Source organism: Pseudonaja textilis, chromosome 4, assembly GCF_049901715.1.
Source record: "Pseudonaja textilis isolate UNSWEBS1 chromosome 4, rPseTex1.2, whole genome shotgun sequence".
In the NCBI taxonomy this organism is placed as follows: domain Eukaryota; kingdom Metazoa; phylum Chordata; class Lepidosauria; order Squamata; family Elapidae; genus Pseudonaja; species Pseudonaja textilis.
This window is the reverse complement of record NC_141993.1, coordinates 75674093-75687756: the sequence shown is the minus strand read 5'-3', so window position 1 is coordinate 75687756 and position 13664 is coordinate 75674093. Positions and strand designations below refer to the sequence as shown.

Sequence of the window (13664 nt, the reverse complement as noted above, 5' to 3'; positions counted from 1 at the left end):
ATTATGATTAAAAGACATAATACTAGTCTGTAGCAACAACAAATCACAGAGAATTTCTCCATAAGATAAGGAAGATAAGGAAGGGGTTACTGGGTTGTAGAACAGAACATATCTAAAAACAATCTGTGGTTCTACAAATGTAAGAATCGTAATAAAGATATATCTCTCAGATTATTAAACCATGGAAGTGTGGGTGGGTGCTTTGCCTGAAGAATTTAGTATTCAGAAGACTCTGCTTTTGAAGAGTTCCTCTCCAATACTATAAATCAACTAGAGAAGTGGAGAAAAACCCTATTATATTGTTAATAAAATATAAGCACTGCAATATTTTATACATTTGCTGAGGTTTAAACACTTTCTCCCCCCCCCCCTCATGTCTCCCCCTCCCATCAGCAAAGAATACAAGTATTGATATTGCAATAAGCATATGGAAATAAGGTACTCATAATTCCACAGAGACCAACAGTGGGATTCTACCTATACCATATTTATTCAGGACTAAGCTCCACTGAGTTCAGAATTAACTCCCAGAAAAATTGCCTAAATGTGAAGCCTGAGGAAAACTTTGTATATGAAGGAGCTACTGGAATAAAACATCTCCTGGATGGGTACTGTCCCCATCTCAAAAAAAAAGAAAAGAAAAGAAAAAGAAAAGAATGCATGTACAATGCATTTTATTGTGATGTGATCTAGCATTTTTTTCATTGTATGTAGAACATAGGAAAAAGTATACACTGCAGCCACACAAATGCAAAGCAAAAGTTGTATCTTGTCCAAGGTTTTCAGTGTCAATCCAATCAATAAAAGTATTTGCATTTAGAATCAGGCTGGAGTTGGCTCCAGGTTCAGTCCCAACATCTGCAATTAAGAGGAACTTTAAAATAGCCTAAAGACTTTGTGCCTGCATTCATACCAAATATTTACAGGGATTATCTACTGAATTCCAAATTACCATTTACCAAAGTTAAGCACATTAAACCGCGGCTCAAAGCCAGTTTAGCATGGTATTTGTATATACTTGCATGATCTTTACTCAACCAAATGAAACATATTGCATGAATACATCTAATGGTGACTAGTCCCAGTCACCCAGTGTCCCAACAAGGAGACTTCTAATATGCCAGATGTATTAATTCATCACATCAGAAAAGTGGGGATCTAACTCATCTCTAGCATAAACGGTTCCAAGGGAAGGGGGCATGGAAGAGAAGGCTCTCTATCTGGGTACCCCCAGGCGAAATTCTTTAACCTACGGGATCCCCGCCCAGATGTTTGCGTGGATACAAGTAATATTGGCTAGTCCTGCTTTTCTAACCAGGTGGCCTCCCTAATAGCCGGATTACAATTCCCGTTCGCCCCCCCCCCAAAAAAAAACTCTAGATGTGTGAGAGTTCTCACACCGATACACACACACACACACACACACACAGAGAGAGAGAGAGAGAGAGAGAAAGCTATCCATGAATGGAATGAGAACCGGAATGCCAGACGCACATTTTTGCAAGATTTCCAAAGAGCTGAAGTTAAAAGATTCCTCGCAGAAGCGGCCGCCTTTTTTTCCCCGACCTCCGTTCCCACGGCCTCTTCCCCCCACCCACCCACTTACCAGTCGCGCCGAAGTTGCAGTAGCCCCAAGGTAGCCCCAAGGCTACCAAAGGTACGCGCTGGGCTCGCCACCCCCGTGGAAGCTGAAACTTCAGGTGACAATGCCAGGCAGGCAGGCGTCGCGGGAAGCCACACCGGAGAACCGCCGCACATCCCAGCGCTTTGACAGCAAGGCTCACCGAGCGCTACCCAAGGGAGCAGCGGCTGGAGAACGCGGCCGCTCGCGGCAGTTTTCGGCGGCTTTCTATCGCCCACCCGGCGGAGACTTAACTGGAGCAATAGGCTCCCGACAAGCGCCACCTTCCCGCTACCGCCGCCAGAGCCCTCCAAATCAACTTAAGCTCCCGCAGAACCAATCAGAAGCTTCGGGATTTTCGAGCGTCCGCCCACCGCTTAGATGGGGATGGTCGGTCGGACTCAGCGGAGGGCTAGAGAAAGAAGTTGCCGGGCCGGTCGCTACGACTCTCGCCTGGCTCAATGTTGGACGGTTCCGACGGTGCTTTTTCAGGAGGCAATTGGACTTTCTTGTTTTTTTTTTGTTTTCTTTTTAAGTTTCTTTTGAAGACGTATCACTTCTCATCCGAGAAGCTTCTTCAGCTCTGACAGGATAGTGGAGAATGGAATCTATCCTCTGTCAGAGCTGAAGAAGCTTCTCGGATGAGAAGTGATACGTCTTCAAAAAAAACAAAAAAAAAAAAAACAAGAAAGTCCAGTGCCTCCTGAAAAGCACCTTTGGAACAACCATGACCTGGATGGCTGAGAATCTCTAAAGACTGTTAGCCCCTTCTGTTTTGAAAAGGAATGAATTATCTTTGGTGTAACCATCCTTTGCTGTAGGAAATGGTTGGCTGCATCCTGGAAACACTTATGCGCCCCTTTGAGCTTATAAAAGTTGGTGCACTCAACCCAACCGAGGTTTCCAAGGCTTTGTTCTTCCAGCAGAACCTGGGGAAGAGCTTCTTAGAGGCTCTGCTCTACCGAAGTACCCCAACGCTTCCTTTAACTTGTAAAGGACCAGGAAGGGAGTTGCATAAATGTATCTCATTATATTTGTAAATCCATTGTTGAGATATTAGGGGACTGAAGACTAAAACATGATGAGGAATGGTTGCAGGAATTGGATATGTCTAGTTGAATGACTAGGGGTGACGTGATAGCAGTGTTCCAATATTTAAGGGGTTGCCACAAATAAGACATGGGTCAACATAGTGTCCAAAGCACTTAAAGGAAGAACAAGAAGCAATGGATGGAAAACTAATCAAAGAAAGAAGCAATCTAGAACTAAGAGAAAGTTCCTGGCAGAGAGAACAATAAACCAGTGGAAAGATTGCCTCCAGAAGTTGTGGGTGCTTCAACACTGGAGATTTTTAAGAAGAGATTGGACAATCATTTTTCTGAAATGTTATAGGGTTTCCTGTCTGAGCAGGGGTTGGACTAGAAGACCTCCAAGGTCCCTTCCAACTCTGTTATTGTTATATGACTTACATCAAGCTGGCCTTGGACTTGATAGCCCTTTGGCAGACTTTGAAAAAAAAAGAAGAACCCACAGTTGTGTTGCTAGTTGCTATGCAACTCCTTTCAATTTTATAGTGATCTCCAGTGTAAGTACTAACTGTAATCTAACCATCTTATAGGTGGTTCTTAGCTTATTCCACCAATTGGGACTGGACTTGAGCAAAGCAATCATTAAGTGAGATGCCCATGTGACCACTTCATTCAGCAATCACGATAACAACACTCTTGGTTGCAATCATTAAGCAATATAACAGATCATTAAGTGAAGTCCAAGTAAGGACCTTGGGATGCTTTGTGGGGTGGGGTGGTCCTGGGAGAGTCCATGGGGGCAGGAGCAATCCTTCATTGGGTTGCATTAACAGAGCTAAAATCTCCATGTTCCTGCAGTTCCATGAAGTTTTCCCCTCCCTTCCATTCACTGGGAGGAAATTCTTCATCACCAATTTTAAAATGTGCAGACTTCAACTCATACATCTTAAAGTTGCCAAGTTTGAAAAGTACTGATTTAGGCTAATATGGTTAGTATTGGTTTCAACTTGGTTCCAACTGAGAGTTTTTCTTAATCTTAGCTAGTGATATCACAGATGTCTGGAAAACAGGATATTTTGCAATGAAAACGTATGCACAATCACTGCATCTCCTCCAATCAATAGTAAGTAGTCTAATTAGGTCTCAGATAGCTTTTGAGTTCCATTTTTGAAGCAAACAACTAAGAGGACCAGCAGCCTCTTGTTATTTTGCTACTCATTGAAGATGATCTGGGGCTATTAAGTTATGTAAAGAGATTTAATGAGTTGGATCTTGAAAAAAAATGACCCAGATGTTGATGTAAAATATTACAATACTCTTCAAATATCTGAAATGGTGTTATATTAAAGGAGGTCGGGGTTTATTGTCTCTCATTCCAGAGCACAGAAGTCTGGATTTAAGTTTCAGGAAGAAGATTTGAAACAAATTATTTTTAAAAAAGATACTTAACCATTAAAAGAAGTTTGACAGTAAAACTAATTATTATAATAGGCTTCCTTCACTGGGTGAATCCAGGCAGAAATTAGATACTCATTCTATGGCATGTTTTAATCTGAATTTCTGTCCTGAGTGGGGCACATGATGATGAAGAAGGAGGAGGAAGAGGAAGAATTATGCATCTTTAACAAAAAAAAATGTCCCAGATGTTGATGTAGAATATTACAATACTATTCAAATATCCGAAATGGTGTTATGTTAAAGGAGGTCAGGGTGCAGTACAGGAAAAATTCAGAATAAAACAAAACTAACACAATTACAAATCAATCCAACATTAGTTCAGAATTCTAAAAACAAAGCAAGAACAACACATTTAAAGCAGTGCTAGGGAAAAGATCAAATCTATTTATATCCATAATAATTTAAAACAGGTAATAACGACAGATGCCAACTAAACAGTAATATAAAATACCAAAACTTTAGGATAATCCACTAATCAAATAAAATGGTCTTTAAAACCCTATTACAGTGTATCAATTGCATTTTTTCTACAAATATATCACTTAATACTTTGCCGCAGAATAATCATAGTAACTTTATGTAATTATAAGTAAATTCAAATGTAAATGAGGTTCCAGGCAGTTAATTTTAGCAAGCCCAGGTTACGATTTTTGGGAATATGGCCTCTAGCAGGTATGTGAAAGGGTATTCTGTATTAATCTAATGTTTCATTTTACTGGGTGGTATTTACTTTTGAATAAACAGGTGGGTTAGATTGTGCTAACCTGAAATAACAAAAAAGATGTACAGTAAACATCAGGTTGGCCATCTATTTTTCTGCCAGCCAGATACTGGTAAGGAAGTCATATAGTTACTTTCCAAAGGATATTTGAAAAAACATTCATAACATAATTTACCTAAGTGCTTTTAACCTAAATGTTTTAAATATAGGTTGTTCTCAACTTACAACAGTTCATTTAATAACTGTTTAAACTTACAACATTAAAAAAAAATGACTTACGATCATTTTTCACACTTAACAGATAATCAGAGTTGGAAGAGATCTTGTAGGTCACTTAGTCCAACCCCCTGCCCAAGCAGGAGACAGTTACGACAGTTGCAGCATCCCCGTGGTCATGTGATCAAAATTCAGATGCTCGGCAACTGACTCATATTGCGACTTGCTGACAAGCAAGATCAAAGGCAAACCAGATTAATTCAACAACTGCAGTGGCTCACTTAACAGCTGTGGCAAAAAAAGGTAGTAAGATGGGGCAAAATTCACTTAAGAAATGTTTCACTTAGCAAAAGAAATTGTGGCTCAATTGTGGTCATAACTCGGGGACTACCTGTATTTTTTATGCTACATTTTAGTTTACTTCTCTGACACTGAAGTAAATTGCACTATTAATGCAGAAATTGACTCTTAGTACAATGGTAGCTAGTCGTAGCTAAATAAATCTTGTTTTTAAAGCAACAAGAACCATTTATGGTAATAGATTTTTCTCGGAACTTAATACTAGGCTGATAGGAGAGGACCATATTATGTAGTCATGATGTTAAGAGTTCTAGAAGTCCAAAATATTTTGAAGTTCCATATTTTTTAAAAAACAAACAAACAAACAAACTGGTTGAACATTGCTATGCCAGAAATGTCTGCTTTCAGATTTCAGCTGAAGAGTTTGCTGGTTTACTTCTGTTTCTCCTGTTTTTGCCCTAGGAAAACCATCTATTCAATGATGCTGGAATCACCTTGTGATAAAAACTGAAGCAATATACTGTATAATAGGAAGAGAAACAGAAAACGTTGGCCATATCCTAGGGGATATGTTTCACGGTAATAGGAATGTGTTCAAACCACTCTTGCCTCAAATCTTTCATACATTTATTTGTTTATTAAATTTAGAACTCCATGGCTCTCTGGATAGCAGACAATTAAAAATAGTAAGAACAATAAAAACAAGAATAGAATCTGACCTGTCCAGTACAATTTCAGTACATAAAGACTGTATTCAGAAGTTTTACAGTGGTTGTTAAAAATCTGGTAATTGTATTCAGACAACCTGTTTAGCTTAGTATGAACCATGATTTATTTTTCTTGTGACTTAGCATATTTGGTCCCCCAATCCTGTTGCATTTGTTGATATAAATAGAAAAAAATATATTTAAAGCAAAGCAAAGAAATCACTGTAAACAAGCTACTATGGATATCCTGAGACAGCGATGATTTCAGTCCAACTTTCAATCCAAGCTGACAACTATAAATTTGCAAGGATGGAAGTTAGACATTCCACATAATATTTTTTAATATATTCTTCTTTTTTGTGCATTCTATTTGCACAAAATAGAGAAGACCCACAGAAATAAGTTGATTTAGTGGAAATAGTGTGTGAAGTCAGCTATAGTATTCCATCTGTTTTCACTTTTGGAAGGTTCTCTTCAACTATTAGAAAAGATGCAGGATGTGGACAATGATAGTGCCAAACATTTGTACCATACAAGGAGCACTGACTCCAAGCTTGTTCCATAATTAAGTCCAGCATTCAAACCAAAGCAGCACAGCCTCACACAGGGTGCCAAAATAGTAGAGGACCAGGACTAGGTGGTTCAAAAAACAATTCCATATCTGAATTAATGCTAAGAAAATAATCTACTTTTTCTCTTGCTCTTTCTTGGAGTCCTAAGTACACCATAGTACAGACGGTTTGGCTGCAAATGTTGAATTTGGTTTAACTTCGAACCTTTGTGGAGTTTCCACAATTCTCAATGCTTCCATTCAAACCAAGTTAACATAATGTGGACACAGAGCTCGTGTGGGAAATCTCTTTTGCGGTTCAGAAGTGGAACACAGGAAAAACCTTAGATAGCTTGTAGCAGTCCATTTGGATAAGTTGATCCTGGTTCCTTAAGTCTCATATTTTGCTATTGCATAACACTAAGTAGCATAGAAAGAAAAGGGTTGATAGTGAACAAGATGTGGTATTAGGACTGGAGAAACCAAGATTCAAATCTTATCTCTGTTGGTGACTTTAGGCCAGTCACTTACTCTTAGCCTAACCGATCTTACAGAACTGCTGTCATGAATTCTCAGGAAACCTCACTTGATCCTTTAGATGAAAAGCAGGATATACATTTATTCACCCAGCTGGTTTTCATGGTTGAGGTAGGACTAGAACTCATGGTCACCCAGTTTCTAGCCACTAGACTAAACTGGAAATATACTCAAAAAAATTTCCCTAGGCTTTGTCCATATAGATTGACATCATCACAAGTCAATCATGATGTTTCTTTCTTGGAATTTCCTTGTGCAGGATATTTAATACAAATTGCAAGAATTACCCTTGTTCAGAATGCAGCTCTCCTAACATAATCCAGATAAGTAAGATGCACATCACAATTCCTGATTCAAATGTTTATTATTTAATATTAATAAATATTACTAATTCCTTAAATTTAATACAGATGTCCACTATGCTGGATTATCATCATCTTATAAATATTAAAGCAATTAAAAACAAGCTACAGGAAGACATCCCAGAATAAAAACAACCATTAAAACAAAGCATAATCACCCAAAAAGCAACCATGTTAACCCCAGAATTGAGAACAAAGCCAGGTTTTAAGGGCTTTTTGGAATCCCAGAAGAGAGGACACCATGTGTATCTCTGGGATGCTGTTCTAGAAGGTGGAGGCTGCAACACAGAAGATATTCCCTAGGTCTTTTAGAATGACAGCCTTTAATAAATGAGACCTAGAATGTACCCACTCTACCTGAATGTACTGGGGTGGCAGAAACAATAGGAGAAAATGGTACCTCTGGTATAACTAAGTCCTATGCCATGAATGGTGTTAAACATCCAGCCTTTTAAATCGTACATGGAAGCAAACTGGGAAAATAAAGATGGTATCATGCAAATACAGAAAAATCAGAAAATCCTATTCCATATTTATTTTGCCCGTTCACAGGGAAAAAAAATATTAGCAAGTACTACAGCACATAGAGGAGAAAAACATATTGTTTTGCAGTTTTATAAACAGTTTTATAGACAATGAGCGTGCTTCTTCTCATATAGGATATGCCATGTGTAACATAAAGCACAGTTAGGGCACCTTAATCTCCAAAGAGCGGGAGATAGATAGATAGATAGATAGATAGATAGATAGATAGATAGATAGATAGATAGATAGATAGATAGATAGATAGACAGATAGATCGATCAGCTTTAATTCAGTGGTCTCAAGCAGGGCAGATATTTTAATCTCCAGTCATTGCTGGGAAATGTAAAGGAAATAATTAGAAATTGACAGGTTTGGTGATCACGCATCCTAACACTAACAAATTGTTGGGGCAAGAAATGACAGCTATTTCATATGTATTTATCAGGAGGCTTAGAAGATCTAATACTTACAGTGCCCAATAACAGCAGAAATGGTAATGCTAGAAACACTGCTGCTTTTTAAGGCAGTATGCATCCCTGTAGTTATGCAAATCACATTAATGTGCAAATGAGATTAACGGTTCAAGGCTACATATAAGCTCAAAGATAAGTCTGATTATATTGGAGGGTTCCAAAATTCAGAGCTGCACACATCTTTAAAGGATAAAATTGGCAGAATTCCTAACCTGTCTTTCCATTTTCTTTTCTTCCCTGGAGCCCTCATGGGAAGATAAGTTGCTAAAACTCACAAAAGTTTAAGCTTTACTCTGGATGCACACATGGATTGCTTCAAAATTAAAAAGAGAAAGAAAACTGCTTGATATTCAGAGGCGTCCATTCCTAACCCCATGAATCTGAAATGATGAAGTGTTGCAACATCATAACACAAACACTATCTTTTCTGTAACCCACAAGTACACAAGGGGCAAAGCTGTTATCACAATGTCACAATGCAGGCTTTATTGTGTGCCTCCTTCTCCCTATTCCACTGCAGATCCCTATACCAGTAAGGAAAGTACACACCCAGGAATGAGGTATAGACAATTTTGTAAATTCTAAAACCAGGTTAACAAACACATTTCTTATCTCTTACAACAGGCCGAAACAAGCCATGTGGAACTATCCAGTGCCAATTTATCTTAGCTGTGCCTAAAATTCTGCACGTATACAGCCAATATGTTCAATGGGGCAGACCTGTGAATGAAGGGGGCATAGGCTTATCTTGCTGTGTGGTTCTTTATGTATGTGGTTCTTGTACATTTGAGACACATCCCTTTTTGTTCTAACCACAGTTCGTTGAATAAGTCACAAGAGCTGACTCAGCACATAACATTAAGCCATAAATCACTGAACAGCTACATTCTCAAATTCTATTAAGCCAAAACCAGAGAATCCACACAACGGCTTAATATGATGCTCGAACCTAGCACAAATCAGTCAACATCCTAGGAGCAGACTAAGATGTTGTTGTCAAGATCAACTATAAAAAGTCTCTCATTTGGAGATCTTAATACTGCATTATTTCGTTGGATCTCTTCTCTGCCCTTATCAACATGAAGTGAAACTTTGCTGAGACGACACAATAAAATAAATAATCTTTATGCTTACAACTGGGTTGTCTCTCTGAACAAACTAGAGTTCCAGACCATGTTACCTCATGGAAATGATGACAGACCATACACGGTCTTGTTTTTCATTTTAGGTTTCTTTGCTGATGAAACCTAAGGATAGAGTCACCTGTGCACCAGTCCTTGACTTTTGTTTTTGCTCAGTTGAGGAGGTAGAGCTAATCTATATATTACCAGAAAGTTCAATGCTTCTCTGGGTCAAAAAGCTAATCTCTGGTTGTGGAAAAAATATAGATATCCCTATTTAGATATTGTCACAGTCATTATGTTCCAGGCAATTTTCAGAAACTCACCTTTTCTACTTCAGTGCTTGCACCTGAAACATGAAGATAATAAATAAAGTGTTGTATTTGCATATTTAAATATTACCCATGCTGTAGTTATTAGCCAGCTTTGGCAAATTGAAAGGTATTATACCGATGTTCCAGCAGTAATTCTAAAAAAAAATGGTTAAGACCTTAATCAGAGCTAAAACAAACAATAATGGCTTGTAATTCCCCCTACCACATACGCTATAGGTAATCTTTGACTTACAATGTTTATTTATAGTGACCATTCAAGTTACATTGAAGGCACTGAAAAAAAGTGATTTATGACCCTTTTTCACCCTTATGACCACTGCAGCATCCCCATGGTCACTTGATTCCTATTCGGCTACTTGACAACTGATTCACTTTTATGGCTGTTGCAGTGTCCCAGACTCATGTGGTCACATTTTATGGCCTTCTGACAAGCCATAAAACTCACTTCACTGTTACAAGCTTAAGAACTGCAGTGATTCCCTTAACAAATGTGGCAAGAAAAGTCATAAAATGGGGCAAAACTCACTTAACAAATTTCTCACGTAGCAACATAAATTTTGGGCTCAATTGTGGTCATAAGTTGAGGACTACCTGTATTAAACAATGTGGAGCAAGACAAAAGATCAAAGAAAACAACAGGTCAATGTATAAACCAGCTAAGCTAAAACAACGTTCAAAATCACATGATTTGAAAAGCTTTCCCTAACATTTTTCAATGATCACCAAAAATAACATTTTAAGCCAGGCTTTGAGCAGACATCTCTCTCTGGGGTGGTCAATTCATGGCTGGAGTGCCACTGTGACAAACCTTTAATTTGTACTCACCCATTGTGATCAGTCTTGGTGAAGTTACTGAAAAAAATACTGCATGTAGCAGGGGTGGGCTTCAAACTTTTTAGCAACGGGTTCTTTACCCGGTTGCTGGGTTGGTGTGACTATGGTGGGCGTGGCCAAGTTGGCCTCTTGTACTATGGCGGGGGGGGGTCGTTTTTGCCCTCCCCAGGCTTCGGAGGCTTTCTGGAAGCTGGAAACAGGCCTGTTTCCGGCCTTCCCGAACTTCTGGGAGGCCATTTTTCACCTTCCCCAAGCCTCCATGCATGCCCTGCACTTACCTGGCTGCGTGGGGACTTCTGGGAGGTGACGGGTGGGCGGGGCCAGCCAGGAGTGGGATTTGGGGTTCTCCAAACCATGCAGAATCTTAGCTAGGGTTCTCATGAACCCCTGCGAACCGCCAGTAGCCCATCTCTGGCTTGTAGGTAGAATCAGTACTTCAAGTTCCAGGAAGTAAATGATTTTAGACCCAATCTAGTTATTTGGACAGATACCTACAGCAAACTAGAATGAATGAAGATGACATTTTGGGGGACTTCTAATCAGACTAAGCAATTGTTTACAGGCTGCATTACTGCAGTGCACACTATTTGGGCTACATGTTGTCTTTGCTTTATGCACATAGTGCAGAAATCTAACTGCAAAGCTGTTAAGTAGGACAGATAAATAAGATCAAGTAGCAGTAATCTGGAAAACACTTGGACTGATTGCTTCTGAGCAGCCTGGATTAATCCTTGTACTAGTGCAGAATGCTTACACGAATCTGAGTTACTGAAAGAAAGACTTTCTGAAACCAGCCAATCTATGCTGAAATTAGTGAAGGAGGTTTTTGTTCTTCACCGCATGCTTTAAAAAGTCTTGTCAAACTTTCTTTGTTCTTTTTTAAATATATATTTACTATGTTTTATCCATGAGAATAAAATACAAAAAATAAAAAAAATCATCCAACAGTAATAACAATAAAAATGTATAAAAAAGAAAGAAAATGACCGAAACATCCAAAATTAAACATAAAAAAAAATCTGCCCTAGCTGGATGCTGAAAAATAAATAAATAAATAAATAAACCTGATAAATTCTTCCCTTTTATAATGGGTTTGCAAATAGTTATAAATTTCTCATCCTTATTTAACAAGGAAAATATATTATATAGAAAAATATTTCAGATGAAACATTTATTTAATAATCAAAATGACCCAAAATCTCATATATATATATATATATATATATATATATATATATATATATATATATATATATATATATATATATATAAGGGAAATAAAAATAAATAAATAAAAAGCAACAGTCAACAGGTTAGCCCAAATATTATACTAGTCTTCAAATCCCTGTGTTTCTATTTAACACGTATAAAGACCACAAATGGCTTCCAGACTCTTTTAAAGCTGCCTAGACTATTATCTCTAATCAACACAGTTAATTTTGCCATCTCTGAGGTAAAATTATTATTTTTTTGTTCTTGTAATCAGTTTTTAAGGCCTCTTTTCTAACTCAGTACTCTCAGTTGCTTGAGGACTTCACTTATATAAATTATTTTAACATGCCCTTCAATCCCCTTATCTGGTTGAAAGAAGCAAAGCAGTTTTTCTTTTATTCTCTTTTCTAGTCTCATAATAACTTGATATTTTCCTTTCTCCTTTCAATGTTAGGCAAGCTGCTTGAACTCTGCCTGATCTTGTTAAGAGCATCTAAGCAGAAGGCAAAAAATCCACTCAGGCAAGTAAACAAAGACAAAAATACAGTATTACTTTCTTTCCTTCATTCTGGATACAAAGGCAGAGTTTGTAATTGTAGTTTATCAGTCAAGGTTTATTAAATCATTGCTTAGCAACTTTACACAGAATTCATCAGTTAATATAATATACTAGGGAACAACATTGGTTGTTTCATGCATGAATAAGGACAATATGGTTTGTTCAACAAATGCTTTTTTTAAAAAAAAAACTGTTTTTAGCATTATATATGCATACAATCTCAATGATATAACTTCAAGATGTTCTCAAGTCTCCAACATTTGCATGGAAAATATTTAGAGAAGGAATAATTGCATATAGTAAAATCTGGCATTTAATGAGAAACCAGGATCAAGACTTGTGAGCAAAGAAATTATCAAGCGGTGGGGAAATCAGGAGATTCAGGCAGTTTAAATAAGTATAAAGATTTATTGCAAGCTTAAACTCTCTATAAGAATCTGAAATACTAAAGGTCAAATGAAATTAGTAGGAGTTAAGAAAGGAATTCAAGGTGGGCTCTTGTGGATATGCAGGGAATTATGATTGATGAAGTGTTTGATCCCTCCATTGGGCTCAACCCGGTCAGCTCCTACAGAAATATATAATGTTTCAGTCTAAATGTCTTTATCTCACTTCTTCCCATGCATTCAAGTTAATACATTTGGATTTATATTGTTTTGTTCCTAACCCTGCCTTACTTCAAGACATCCATTATTTAAAATTTGAGCAAACCTGGAGTTCGTCTTATGTATGCAATTGGTTCTCTCTCTCTCTCTCTCTCTCTCTCTCTCTCTCTCTGTGTGTGTGTGTGTGTGTGTGTGTGTATGAATGATACATGGAGGGATGGAATATAGGGGATATAGTTCTGTCATCTATCTATCTATCTATCTATCTATCTATCTATCTATCCATCCATCCATCCATCCATCCATCCATCCCATCCATCTATCCATCCATCCATCCATCTAATTTATAACGAGATTAAAGAACTAGGCAGGTGAGAATTTACAAAACAGTTTGCTTGAGATTTTCTTGCTGATCCTAATCTGTTGACATTTTAATAAGTTCAGAACTGAATCTTCAGGATAACCATAACTTTATTAATATTTAATTTAGAAATGCACAG

At 37.8% G+C, this 13664-nt stretch overlaps 1 long non-coding RNA gene across 1 annotated transcript in view; it reads right to left on the bottom strand.

Moving 5' to 3' along the window:
* The window catches only part of LOC148125893 (uncharacterized), a 184699-nt gene extending 182810 nt beyond the window's left edge, over window positions 1-1889 (bottom strand). The window contains exon 1 of the long non-coding RNA XR_015743619.1: window positions 1607-1889. This is a non-coding gene — a long non-coding RNA (uncharacterized LOC148125893). The remainder of the gene's footprint in view (window positions 1-1606) is intronic.
* Window positions 1890-13664: the final 11775 nt, after the last annotated feature.